This window comes from Vanellus vanellus, assembly GCF_965231255.1.
Source record: "Vanellus vanellus genome assembly, chromosome: 4".
In the NCBI taxonomy this organism is placed as follows: Eukaryota; Metazoa; Chordata; class Aves; order Charadriiformes; family Charadriidae; genus Vanellus; species Vanellus vanellus.
Window position 1 is genome coordinate 69,963,926 of NC_138909.1, and position 14,742 is coordinate 69,978,667.

General features: G+C 44.7%; 1 protein-coding gene across 6 annotated transcripts in view; it reads left to right on the forward strand.

Moving 5' to 3' along the window:
• Nucleotides 1–14,742, forward strand: part of LIMCH1 (LIM and calponin homology domains 1) — a 189,829-nt gene that overhangs the window by 92,833 nt on the left and 82,254 nt on the right. Inside the window, exon 1 of one of the 6 annotated variants that reach the window (XM_082482137.1) lies at nt 14,354–14,373. The exons of the other annotated variants lie outside the window; for them this stretch is intronic. The gene's annotated coding sequence lies outside the window, so the exon portion shown is untranslated. Of the gene's footprint in view, nt 1–14,353; nt 14,374–14,742 lie in introns of those variants that run through there. 6 annotated transcript variants of the gene reach the window in all.

Here is a 14,742-nt window from a genome sequence, read left to right on the forward strand (position 1 = left end):
TATTAGGCAGCGAGAGCTAATGTGAGTGTAAATGGGGTTGACTGGAGTAAGAATATTCGCTGTATTTGCTGCTACCCTGCATTCTCACAGCATCTGAGAGGCGGGTGCTGCTGCCCATAAAATGCACGCGGTACTGCCTGGTGAATGTCGATAACCGGATAACGGTGGCACTGGGGATGTGAAAGGGGAGGGTGCCTTCCAAAGGACTTTTAACCTGGCCAGTCCCCCAGAGGAGAGCAGGGATAAAAAGTTTCCACAGTGTAGTCAGACCGACAGATCTGCCACCTCGAAATGGGCCAGGGAGAGTCAAGGTTCCTATTACCTCCTCCTCTCGTGAAAAGGGGACAAGCGTGAGTTGGCAACGCTCTGTTGTGACCCCAGCCCTTATGCTGAAGATGGTGGCAGAAGAATGCTGCCTCTAATCCCCTTCCTGGCTGCGAATCAACTTGGTGAAGTCTGTTGCAGTTTACGTCTGCTAGCAACTGTTCGTACTGTTTCTATGCTGAAAACCTTTCCGGGCGCTGTAAGTGGATTTCTGTCAGATGATGTGCTTGTCGCTAGCAGGAGCGTACGTGCTGAATGCAGATGATGGAACGTGTCTCGCTCCAAAGATCACATTGCAGTTGTTTCTCTGGCTTAAAGCAAACAAGCAAAAAGGCAAACTAGTGGAAAGCTAGTGCTTTAAAGATCTGTGCGCAGTGATTTCTTCAGTTTAAGAGCCCAGTAAAATTCTGCAGTCTAGTGCTGTGGTCAAGAGTTCATAGAGGCTGAAATACCTGACACTGAAGTCTCCTTGCCTTCTGCATTCCTCAGTGCTCCTGGATTAAAGCCGCTCGCTTCCTGCTTGGCAGGGTACTTTCCAATTGTAACGCGCTTCCTCTTAAATGTCCAGAGGTCTAATGATACTATTGTAAACCTGTTAAAATTAATGCTGCGGAGGAAGCAGCTTAGTTAATTGCTTGTGCAAAAATACGGTGGTAGGCTGAACTATCTGACTGAGAGACATAAAACCATTAACTGTTAACCTTTTGAAAGCTGGATAGTCTTGTGATACTATGCGGAAATCTGTCCCACAGCTTAGTAGGAGAATTACACATTCATTTCTGGACAAGCAATATAACTAACGATCTAGAAAATTAATGTTGCGGTATAGAGGCAATCCTCAGCTATTTGGAGTGGTGTCCTTCCGGTAAAGTCCTCGCTATTGCCACATCTTTGTTTGCTTCTGCCTCCTCATCTTCATGCGGGAAGCACTGTTACTTAGATGGCGAATGGCTGTTTCTGTTTGGGGCAATAGTGTGCACTGATTTATTACCGTGCCATGTGTGAAAGGGAGTTTTCTTTTCAGGCTTTTCAATAAGGGGAGAGTACTGAACTTGCTAAATGCGTGCACTCATCCAAGTGTGTACTGAGTTCAACTCAGCTTTTCTCAGTCCATTCTGTACGCTCCTTCATCACCTCGGCTTCTCTCTGTGAATTGTACTAGTTCTCATGCACAGTTTAGAATCTAGCTTGTGCTTCCCCATAAGGCCGATGATAAACATTGTGCTTTTCCCCTCTTCCCCTTTCTTTTCCTTTTTAGTTGTGAAGTTGGTATTATTTGGTCTCTTTCTACTGCAACAGCTAGAGATGTTACTTGACTTGATGTGTTGTGAAGTCGTATGGGTGTGTTGGGAGGGACGTTGGACTGAGTGCCCAATGTGATTCTCACCCCTGCACCTGTTGTGGGGCAACAAACTTCAGGTCTTAAACTGATAGCCCGGGCTGCTGGTGCTCTGCTAGCTTCTTGCCTTTTATAACTGTTGGGTTGGTTGGATGCTGTGTAGCTTGGCTGCACAGCTCACAAATCCCATGGGAGTTTCTAAGCGTTCCTGGATGTTTCTAATACCTTCTCTTAACGAAAGCTGCCTCGTCACTGTTGTCCTTTGAATACCGTTTCTAGTTTGATTGGAAGGAGGCTTGCTGATTTTTCCAAAACTAATCCTAACTTTACTTCCCCTGCCTAGCAACAGCAGTAGGGATCCTCGAGCTAATGCCCGGCGTTGGCTGAATGCATGAGTTGCCAGCAGGTCTTTGCATCCTCGTCTTCGCATTCAAGCTCTGATCATGCAGTCGTAGAGGTTCCTGCAAAGCTGCTTGGTGAGTGCCTTCAGGGAGAAGCTGCAGGCCTGATTGCCCGGTGATGGGCATGAGGAGATGGAGCCTAGTAGCCACAACTATAAAAGCTCAAGCGTCTGTCAGTGGGATGTGTACTTGACCGTGCAGGCAGCCGTGAGTCCTTGGCTGACTACGGGAGGGATCCAAGGTCATTCTGTCAACTGGGGAGGGCTGAACTGTGAAGCAGCTCTGTTTCCTTGGCCAGCAGTGCGTGGATCAGGAATGCTGGTCAATGGGTTTTTGGTTTTAACCTTCCTGTCCTTCCTACCTCCTATCTTCTCTTGCCCCGTGGCCCACGGCGTTGAGTAGGACCATGCTATAAACACTTTCCACCTCTTGAGCCCAGTTTTCAGTCCAAAGCTGACAAGCCTGCTAGATAAGAAGCGTGACGTTTATGTATTAATTTCTGGAGTTACAGGGATCGGCCACAAACTATTAGCACCACTATACAGTGTGTGCTCTGTTATTTAAAAAGGAGGACAGTGAATAGGTTCAGTTATTTGAGGTTTCAAGTAATCCAGGGCAATTTTCAGTGTAATTAATACATGTCAGGAATTTGACCCTTGTTGGGATAACAAGAAGTTCTGGATAACTGAGGTGATACTGTAAACAAGTCATGAAAATTGTGCCAGAAAGCTGTCTGCACAGGTCAGTAGCACAAGCTAATAAAATCTCTCAACTTCTGATCTAGAAAAGTAATTTATACAGCTTTTACGTGACATGTGCAGAAGTAGAAAAAAAACTTTCTTTTTGTACAATTCTCGGATGTTTTCTTTCATTAAGTTTCTCCTGTTACCCCTAAAGAGGTCAGACAGTAGTTGCTTCTTAAACTGCTTGAAAAGCACAACTTGAAATGTCCTGAGAGTGCCACATGCATCAGACACAGACACCCTGTTTTGCTGTGCTGTTTATTTTCAAAGAAAATACAAGCAAATTTTTAAAAAAATACCTACTACTACAGAACTGATACTATGTAAAAGAAAGAATGTATATTCTGACATCTTATGAACAAATGCATCCATCATTGTCAAAATTAGGTTCAAACTGGTAAATCAAATGCAGTGGTCCCAGAGAGTGCTGTCAGACATTTTATAGAAGCCTATAAAGAGGCAAGTAAATAAATAAATAAATGTTGTGCACCAAAAGAACACATAAAATTTGTTACTAAAGTCAGTGTTTAGTAACAGACTTATGTAAAAAAGAAACATGACGTAAAGTTTGCCATAGGAGGCTGGGTTTTGGGTTGTTCTGTTTTTTTTGAGAAACAGAGCCAGGCTAGCTTGATCTTCCTTCTTAGCGTACACACCTGTATTTTATTTTTACAGTGCTGAATAGTGGCTGAGTGGAATCTGGTGTGTCAGTGGACTATAATTTTAGACAAGAAAGAAGCAAGGTAATTACATCCTCTCGGAAAAGTGTTGCAGTCAAAAATTTGAGTAAGCAAGGTATTAGCAGAATTCTATTAGAATGGGCGATACGTTGTCTTCAGCTGTATCACACCAGTTGTTCTTTCATTCTGTCTAAAATAACCAAAAGAGCAAAAGTCGATCCAATGTTGTGATGAGTTTGACGTGAGTTTAGGAGCTGTATCTTCAGATATGCCTGGCCTCAATTTCTGAGCATCTCAGATCTTTGAATGACACAGTCAGCAATGATCAAAATCTGATTTTCTGCAAAGTAAGTGTCAGGCTTACTGGTATGAGTCTCTGCCTTCAGAAGCTCGGAATTAAGAAACAACCCATAGACCTGGTTAGAAAGGAAACAGAGAAACAAGTTACTTGTCAGCACAGTGTTATCAGCAAACCTGGGATCTAACTGCCGTTGGCTCTTCGTAGGCATAACTGTAATGCAGAATTTTGGGGAGGATAATGGAGTAGTTCTAGTGAAATTTAGAGGAGGCTACTCAGAAGCATGAGGACTGCGCGTGAGAAAATCCAAAATCTGCCTAGAGTCAGCACCCACAGTATTAGACTAAGTTGGCTAGTTCCCAGGGGTGTTTGAGACCTTAAATGCTCTTTAGTCCTTACCCTCTGGTTGATCAGAGATTAATCACTTGCTTTTTTAAATACTATTGCCCAATCTCTTGAGCCACCCAATCCTGATTAAAATTTACTTTCTAAAATATGATCTTCGAGAACTGAAACTCCTTGGATTCCAGACTTTCACATATTTTTTGAAGAACTGTGAGTTCTTGGTGTTCTTGTAGTACTTGCATCAAAAGTTCTTGCAGATAGTTTATCTTCCCGAGAGTAGTTCACCTTGCTTGTTCTATTTTATTTGGCTGAAATTTGATGAGCACTATTAGAAACCCAGCACTTAAGCCTGCGTGCAAACTATTATGTAAGCAAATCTCAGACCAGGAACTTCAAAGACTGTGGTCAGTATTCTCCATCACAGCTTCCAGTATGATTTATTCTCTTTGTATAACAGTGTACAAATATTCCTGTCCTTTATAACTTTACAATACAAGTTGGAGGAATAAAAGTGCCAGACTGAGGTTAGGAAGTGGATGGGAAGTAAATAAGAGGAAAAATAGCCGACTGCTCTGTTCGGGATAATGGAAGGTGGGGTTTGGGATATGCCAGAGAATGGAAAACCCTGGATAACCTCTGTGTTGTGGGTGTGGGCAACTGACTGAACAGCCCGCTTGGGTTCGGCAGCAGCGTCTGTCACCCTGGCTCAGCACAGCCACAGGACGGCTCTTGCAGGAGAGCTGCTCGATGCCAGCGCCTTTCCCATTTGGGGGCAAGTGGCCCAGAGGCGGGAGATCGGCTGAGCAGTACAGCATAGCACAGTTAGGGAGGTGATTCTTCCCTTCTACTCTACTCTGGTGAAACCCCACCTGGAGTACTGGGTCCAGCTCTGAAGCCCCCAACATAGGAAAGACATGGACCTGTTGGAGCAGGTCCACAGGAGGGCCACAAATACGGTCAGAGGGCTGGAGCACCTCTTCTATGAAAACAGGATGAGAGAGTTGGGGTTGTTCAGTCTGGAGAAGAGAAAGCTCCGGGGAGACCTTATACCAGCCTTCCAGTACCTAAAGGGGGCCTCTACAGGAGCGCTGGGGAAGGACTTTTTACCAAGGGTATGTAGTGATAGGATGAGGGGTAATGGCTTCAAACTGGAAGAAGGTAGATTTAGATTAGATATTAGGAAGAATTTTTTCACTTTGAGGGGGGTAAGGCACTGGAACAGGTTGCCCAGAGAAGTTGTAGAGGCTCCATCCCTGGAGGTGTTCAAGGCCAGGCTGGATGTGGCCTTTGGCAACCTGGTCTAGTTGGAGGTGTCCCTGCCTATGGCAGGGGGGGTTGGAACTCAATGATCTTCAAGGTCGCTTCCAACCTAAACCATTCTATGATTCTATTTAGGGATTTCCAGGTAGCCAAAAAGCCCCCAAAAGTAGGTGCTGCTCATGTGCTAGCTGACTCTCCAGGCTCTCTGCAGGCATGTGCAGAGCATGGGGCGCGTTGTCGCCCTGTGCAGCTCCGGGCTGGCTGGCATGTACAGGCACAGGTACAAAGAGCATGTGTGCCCAGGGTCTGGTACCTCCTGGGTGGTTGGGGTCCCTGTGCGGCAGTTTGGGCATTGTTCCTGAATCACCTCAGGGTGGTTGCGTAGCTCTGTAGCCCCTGTATTTGGATCAGGCTACATCTTTTGACCTTGTAAACCCCAGGCAGCTCTTAGTAGGTTCTCCAGAATTAAGGGCTGATTAGCTTCAGCACAGTGCTGAGCCTCAGCTGGGTCCACGTGTTGTCCCTAAATGAGGGTTCTTCACCCAGTGTGCGAGAGCCAGTTGACACAGTGAGTCAAGATACCTGTTTTTATTTCAGTTCTGCATAATCAGGTGCCGGGCATTTAACAACAGCCAGCACTCCTCATGTTTCAAACTGCCCAATATTTATAATGATAAAATACAGCTGATTGGTTAATAATGATTCATTCACCACTCCAAACTATACATATGCATGTAAGCTCATGTGTAAAACATTTTGGGAGGTTACCTGATTAGCATGCTCATTATTCACAAAGGGGTATGTATTTTATTAACCCGAGGTTAGTTTGGGATACAGTCTCGGCTCTGCTTTGGTCCAGAAGTTCTATTTTTGCTATGTTAAGTCTAAGTTAGCAACTGCAAAAGAACACATAAGACACGTAGTTTCGTTTCACATCCTATTCAAGGTTAGGTACCTTCTGTGATGTCTCACCCGTGAACCAGCTGAAACTTCTTGATAAACTTTTAACTTTGTTCTTTAGACATCACATGCATTCAAGCGAGGCAGTGCTGTGTCTGATGAATATTCCCCGGTCGGTAGGAAGGGCAGTGTAGAGGTGCTTGCCAAAGCCAATAAGTCCCGCTGAGCTGATTTTGGGTAGCCATGTGTAACATTTGCGTTCTCCAGAAATCTGCGTCGGCGGGAGCGGTTTGGAGACATGTGAGCTGGCTGGGGACTGGGGCTCTGCAGTGCTTTAAATCAGCTCCATTGCTGGCAGCTTCTTGTTGGCTCTGGAGCTGGTACAGCTGCTTTCATGGCCCGTGAAGCCTGGCCTAATAATCTCGCTGGACTCTACTGGTTCTGCTGTCTCTGATCAACCTCTCTCTGATCAACCAACTGAACTCTGAGTCCCTCTGTTGAGAAAAGGAAAAAATCATATTTGCTTTAAATTTACTGTTTTCCTTTATGCACTGTCATCAGCTAAGTTTTACCTCAGTCTGTATAACGTGGCTTCAAATTGCAAAGGTTTTCAGAAGTGGCAGGTGAGGAGTTGGAAGCTTGTTGTTTGAGGGTGCATGAACATCTCTGCTAGCCTTATTTGTGACTGCTCTGAGCAGGAGCCGCTGGTTATACCCAGGTAAGCTGAATTATAAGAATAATTTGGCTGTTTTCCTGTACAAACAAAAGGTGATCTCAGGGCTGGTTAGGATAGAAAGGAGGGTATAAACTGAAATTTTAGGCATCAATTAGCAGTGACAGCTGCTTTATTTTCCCTTTCTTTTCCTTCCGCCAATAAATGTGACCAGCTATTTCTGTCATCTCCACCCCTTACTTCCAGTTCCTGAGACTTGGTGTGATGCATGTGTTCATCTTCCTCGCCTTCTTGCTTTGTGCATTCCTAGAGCAGAGAGGATGTCACAGAAGTATGCCTCAAGTACACCTCTAGAGTGTTGACAGTAAACAGAAGAACAGGGATATCTGTCCTGTAGGAGGAGGGATCCTTTTCTGTCCTCTCTTCTGCTGCCGGGAGGAACCAGAAACAAGACATTATGAAAGAACTGGGAGAAAGCCTTGCAATAGGAATGCACTGTTTTAAAGAATAGTTCCTTTATTTCCCTCGTTTTAATCATTGATTTTATGCCTATTAATTTGAGGAAATTCTGCTTCTTAAATACAGTATATTATTGTAATACTTTTTATTCTTCCTGAAGGCTTAGTCTTCACCACTTCAAATGGCTCTGGCATCCAGATGTAGTCCATGAATCCTGCTTTCCAAATGGCCCTTCAAGGGCATATTTGCATGACTTCTATAGACTTAATGAACAGTAGTAACTTAAGTTGGCTATTCTGCGTAGTCCATCTAGGTTTGCAGCCACCATAGCTTTATGAATTCAATGTCTGAATTATATCTAGTGAATGCTTTACTGATGGTTGAAAAGGGATGGAAAAGAAATCACTGCCAGACTATTGGGTAGCTCATCTTGCCTTGAATATTTACCATAAAAAACCCACCCCAAACCTGGAGATATTCAAGATGACTAACAGTTATGGCCATGCTACCTAGACACCAAATGTATATTTTCAAATCTGAGAAACAAACAACAGCTACCTGGATTGGGTGTTGTGATATTTAGTAATTTAGGCAGTTACACTATATATGGTCAAAGTTAAGACTGGGCATTGATTTACTTAGCATCTTTTTGCACAGATGTTTTGTTTGTATGTAAAATGCCCTTGCAGCAAATTGAAAATTATTGATTTTCTTCCCTTTCTTTTCCTCACTGAAATCATTCTAGACATCTGAATGTGAAAGCTTTCTTTTTTTTTTTTTTTACTGGAAGTGAAAACAATAATGTAGGTTTTCTAAGTGGAATGTACTGGAACTTCATTCAGTACAAAAAGCCAATTAAAAAAAAAATAGTGTTTTTTGGACTTGAACAGCTTCTTTGAGAAGTATTTGCAAGGAAACCCCAACCTGTACATTAAAGAAGTCCAGTATGTTTTATGTAATGTTGGCATGAAAATGCAAAGCTATGAGTGGGGGGAAAATGTATGTCAGGTATCATGTAACAGCAGCAAAGAGATTTCTGATGTTTATCAAACCTTGAACACCACAGATTATTAAAACATATTCCTTGGCAGTAAAGAGTAGATGTTTAATTTGAACGAAGAAATGGAATTTGTTGCTTTTTTTGCAGAGGTCACGAACTGAGCAGGAATGAGTCCTCCTTGGTGGTTTCACTATTTTGCTGTTTGCCTTGGGGAATAGATATTTGGTCTGATTTTAACAGCTACTGCCAGGCCCCCGGCCCCCACAGGCAGCTTTCTTCTATCTTTTGAGGCCCACCTACAGCAGTTGTACTTGGATATTGGGACGCAGAGGCCCTCCAACAGCTCCGGCTGTGTAGTATCCTGATCCTTGCATAGCAGATTGCTGTCTTTGCTGAGAGACATCCAAGTATTGGCCAACTGTTACTATTTTTTGGCTTTAAAGAATATACCAAGCAAAAGAGAGCAAGCCACATAAAAAAAAAAAAAAAGGGGGGGGGGGGGGGGGAGGAAAGCAAAGTTGTGTTCGTAGTGAGTAGTTGCTGCAATTAGAAGAAGCTTTAGGAGGCTGCCGGGAAGAGATCATACATTCACTTTTAGAGGATTCATGTCAAATTGATTTTAATTTTAGGTACCTTTTTTTGTATCTTTACAGTTTGAAACCTTAAAAATACATTATATGAAATTTCAGCTGTTTTCTGGCCTTGGATGTTCAAAGTTTTGTGCTCAGCTTGTTCAATACAGCTGGATGCAGCAAAAGTTTTCAAATGAGATGCATCCTGCACATATTTTCATAAAAATCCTGCATTTTCTGGGATTGTACGCCTTGAATGAAATCAAGTCCCTGAGCAGGAAGACAGCTGATAAATGTCATGGGGAAAGTAAGAACTGTAGCTATAACTGCAGTATGACTTTGTGTCTACGATTAATTAGGTTCTTGTGTATCAGAAAAGCATTGGGTGTAATTATCACTATTGCTCACTTCCAGTTACTTTTTTTGTCCTTGCCATCTGCTTTGGAGAGAGGAAAACTAGAAACAGTCCATAGTGATCGCTACAGTATTTTTTCAGATAGTCATCTCAGAATGTGCACGCAGGTGCACTGATTATGCTTTAAGTTACCTATATTGGTTCATAATAGATTATGCCGGTTGGGTAATTAATGACCCTGACACACACCTTTTCAGGTGGAGAGGCTCATGATGCACAGGTTTTTTTCCTCATTTTCTTCCCTGCTAGCCCCGCTCCTTCCCGAAGCTCCTGTGGCAAGTTGCATCTGATAGTTGCCTGGAGCTGGGTCCCTTGAATAGTTAGCACTGCTCTTCCTGGAAAACAAGGTTATTTTCGCTGCCGTCAAGTCAAAATATAGAAAGCAGGCATTGGGTAACAGCGCCCTGAGATATCAAATGTGATCAAAGGGATCCCATGAAGCTTGGAATCTGTAGGCAGAGAAAGGAAGGCAGAGTATGTGAAAAAAAGGTAGTATATTTTAGTAGACCTGCTAATATATTTAAGGAAAATGTGGAATAAATTTTAGCACATAGATTTGCTTTGCATAGGTAATCTTTACCACAGTAGTAGAGTATCGTAGCAGGAGCACATATATAAATAGCTTTTGAGAAGCATCTGTTGTGCCATGGCTTAACACATGATCCCCCTGACAGCAGTCGGGAAGGCAAAGGTTTGTTCAGCCAGTTTGGCTGTAGCCGATGGCTGTATGTAACAGGTAAAGGGCTTGTTTGTGTTGAAGCTTAATGTATTTGCAGTGTTCCTTTGGATTACCCCAAGGCTGTGCTTTTTGGGTATATCACTCAGGAGGAGGTAATGCAACTATATTCATCCATAAATGTCCTTTTTTCTTTTTTTCCTGTATGCAGGTTGATAAGCTTTAACAATACACCTAGTAAAAACTGTACTGTCCCATGTTTAATGCTCAGGTTAGTTTCTTTGGTCGTCCCATTGGTTGGACCCCCCTGACTTATAGACTGGTTTTGTTTTCACAGTACAAGTTTTAAGTTTTTATGACTTATAACTCTAGATTTAATGTTTATGGGGTTTTTTTTTGTTTACTTTAAGCAGTTTGTTTGGGATGGCTGCCTTTGAGATCTTCTAAATCTGTAGCCAGACTGTGTACTTGCCGTAACGCTTTATCGTGTCCTGATAATTGCACACAAATAAACCAAACTGAGAAAACAGCATGTTCTCCTTAGTTGTGAATTTCTTGCCCATTTTTATATTTGGCTGTAGAGCTCAGTTGTGGGGGCAGCAGCCACAGGGATGTGGAGAATGTCCATTTTCCCCAAGAAGATGTCCTGAGGGAAGTGTTGTGGCACTAACCGTGGCTTCAGGGTTCCTGAAATCTGTCTTCCTGAGCCATACTCCCAGCACTCATCATGTGAGTGCAAGTAAAGGCCAAATTTGTCTTCATGACCTTTTTTTTTTTCCTCCTTCAGATAGAGGCAGCACACTTATTGCTGGGAGGTCGGTAAGAAGGGGTAGACACCACAGACGCTGAGCTCCAGTTGCACTGCCAGCTTTGCTGTTGTGATGGTTCTTTCATTCTCATCTTTTTTGTAGCTCTTTCCCCAACCCGCCCTGCGCTAGTTTTGTACTGAGCCACATTACAGCCCACCAACAAGGCCAAGCAAGGTAAATAACAGTTCTTTCCATTGCAGCAGAAGGAATCAGGCTTTGCTTTTTGGGTCGTGTCTCCCCTCTCCTTGTGTTCTTACCCATCTGACTGTGGATTTGCAAGGTGAATTCCCAGCAGCTTCTAGGAGTGCTTGGTTGCACTTCACTGCATGTGAGCTTGATTTTAATCCTGACCTTGGAAAGCTTTATTCATCAGAAATGTGAAAAGTGGGTAACAGAAGAAGTCATCAAACTGATGCACAAACCCTCACAAGCCAAGTGCTGTCTGGTACAAAAAAGCTGTGGAGAGAGGATGGAAAAGAAATGTTGTCGTCTTCCTTGGCCATATCATGGCTGTTACCATAGAATATGGCATCTGATAGGCACCCCCTCTCCAAGATTGGGTGACATCTGGCTGACATCTGGCTGTGATTTCATAAGCATCGGAGCTGGTGAATACCCTGGAACTGCTTTGGGCTTTTTTCCCTGCCTGCCTATGTTCTGTCTTCATTGCTGTAAACAAAGCCATCTTACTCTGGGTGTATCTTGGGTTTGGCGCATCTTGAGGGAATGCACATCATCTGATTGCTCTCTCCCCCAAAGACAAGGATGTTGACTGAGCCCCCATTTGTTTAAATGTTTTACTTGTGCCTTCAGGGATAATGACCTGATGCAGCAAGGAGAAATATCAGGACCTACTTAACTAGTGAAGTCATAGGGTCAGCCTTGTGCTCAGGCTGCGTGCACCCCTCCCACCCCCCCGTGGTTTGCTTTTGCCTGTTGAGTTGAAGGCTGCTCTTGCTCATGTTCTTTCGTATGGTCCCCTCCCATTATTTTCTTCTCTCTTTCCCTGTTATCCTTCTCCTTTCCTGTCCACAGTGTCTCTTCCCTCCTTTTACATCATACCATGCTGCAGGGATTTTAAGCTCAATTTAAAAATTTTCAGAAATAAGATACTTCATCCATTCTGTACCCAGCATGAAATTTTCACTACCTGCCCAGGACCTGCAGTTCCATTTTATATTCTGAGCTTCATTGCATTTGCCTTTTGTTATACACAATATGGCCATTCTTGTTTGGGGATTTTAGTTATAACCATCATACAAAATGACAGTAATACACTGCATTGCATAAGAAGCTTGTAAATGTGGTTAAAATTTGTTACGGGGCAAAGATCTTAAAAAGCAAATAATCTGATGGTGAAGGACAGATTTAGGAAAATGTCAGAGACTTTCTCAAGTAGTGCTGCTGTACTTCTGATTTTTCTCAAAGAATTGCAAGCTTTTAATTTTAAACATTGTGCTTTTTGGTATCTGAAGGACAAGTTTACTGACAATTTGATTAGCTTAATACATTTCATTTATTTTGGGCTTGCTTTTTAGCCCCCCCCCTCCCCCCCCATTCTTATGGCATGATTTTGAGTTTTTGTTGTTGTTGATTATTTTCAGTTTATTCATGTAGATTGAATGTGCTTGTGTTTTATATGAGACTAATGATTGGAACTATTAGCAAAAGATTTTGCTGGATGCCAAAAATAATAAAAGCAGCTCTCTGAAAAGATAAATGTTCTTTGCCCGGCTTTCCCTTCACATAGGTTAAGTTTTGTACTACCGAAGTAGTGTAAAGTAGTGGTATCAAAGTATCTTCTTGCTCTAGGCACTTGCAATTTTCCAACCTCCTAAGCATGGCTGGAAGCAGCAGGATCTAAGCACCTTGGTAGGAATTTGGCACTTCCAGCTAGATCTTGGGGGGTCTGGTACTGAACATCTTCTGGCAGTCTTAGATATTATCTGAAGATTGCTTAGAGCCTTATTTTGGGTTTCTGGTATGTTTTGTGCAGTTGCAGTATGCTCCCAACAGACCCATTTTCTTCACAGAGTTTTTTAGGGGTTTTTTGCCTTTTTTGTTAAAGCAGTGGGGCTGTTGTTTGACGAGACACATCTCCTCCTTGTTGATTGCCCAAAAAGAAGCAGAAAAAGGCTTGGCTTTCTTTGCAAAGGCAGTCTTCGCTGTCTCACTGCTGAGCTCTTAAAGGCGCTGCTTGTCAGACTTTCTGGCCTGCTGGTGCTCCTGGCAAGCCTGGCCCTTCTCCCTGCGATTCCTGCAGCCAGTCCTGCCTTTGGAGTGGTACAGTTTCATCTCCTGCCAGTGTGTATTATTTCTGCTGTTTTAATCTAATAATCTCTGTATTTATTCTCTGGACCTATTTTTTGCCTCTGGGGCTTATGCAATTCCATGCATGGTAACAATTTTTAGAATTATAGAATGGTTTGGGATGCAAGCGACCTTAAGGGTCATCTAATTCCAACCCCCCCTGCCATGGGCAGGGACACCTTCCACTAGACCAGGTTGCTCAAAGCCCCATCCAGCCTGGCCTTGAACACCTCCAGGGATGGGGCTTTTCAGGGAAACTGTTCCCATGCCTCACCACCCTCACAGTCAAGAATTTCTTCCTAATATCTAATCTAAATCCACCCTCTTTCAGTTTAAAACCGTTCCCCCTCATCCTATCACTACAATCCCTGATAAAGAGTCCCTCTCCGTCTTTCCTGTAGGCCCCCTTTGGGTACTGAAAGGCTGCTACAAGGTCTCCCCAGAGCCTTCTCTTCTCCAGACTGAACAACCCCAAGTCTGTCAGCCTGTCCTCCTAGGAGAGGTGCTCCTGCCCTCTGGTCATCTTTGTGGCCCTCCTGTGGACCTGCTCCAGCAGGTCCATGTCCTTCTTATGTTGGGGACTCCAGAGCTGGACCCAGTACTCCAGGTGGGGTCTCAGGAGAGCAGCGTAGAGGGGCAGAATCGCCTCCCTGGCCCTGCTGGCCACGCTGCCTTTGATGCAGCCCAGGACGCGGTTGGCCTCCTGGGCTGCGAGCGCACATTGCCGGCTCATGTTGAGCTTCTCACCCACCAACACCCCCGGTCTGTCTCCTCAGGGCTGCTCTCAATCCATTCTCCCCCCAGCCTGTACTTGTGCGTGGGATTGCCCCGACGCATGTGCAGGCCCTTGCGCTTGGCCTTGTTGCGCTTCACGGGGTTTGCACGGCCCCATCCTGCCCAGCTCCCCCCGCACGGCATCCCTTCTCCATTGCCCTTCCGCTGCTCCCTGCCGGGCAGCGCTGCTGGGCGGGGGGGGAGCGGAGCCCGCCGCCGTGGGCAGCCCCGCCGCCTCTCACGCTTATTTTTGAGGAGGTGTCGGGGCCGGGCTGCAGCCCCGGGGGGGCGGTGGGAGGAGTTGGGGGGGTGCAGCCCCCGCCGGCGGCCGTTCGTGCCGCCCCGCAGGCTGACGGCGCTTCGGGCGGCTCGCACGGGCTCGGGCTGACGGGCCGGTAAGTGCCGCTTCCCCTCCCGGCGTCGCTCCCTTTCCCGGTTTTCCCCCCGCTCTGGGGTTTAATTTTGACTAGGTGAGGCTGCTGTGTGCCAGAATCCCTTTGGGGTGCGGGTGGCTTGTCCCCCCCGTAACGCTCGGGGGAGGGGAAGGAGGGGGGGTGGAGGAATTGCCTTCAGGTCTGGCGTGCTGTCATCCTTCATCTTCCGAAGCATCCTCAGTTTCTGAGCGAATGTGTCCCGACTACGGTCAAGCTCCTTCCAAATGTACCGATTTGGAATCTGTCACGGAAAACAGCGTTTTGTGAAAGTGTAGTTTTACTGTATATACAGTAAAGCATACTGTATAAACAATAAAACATTATATATAT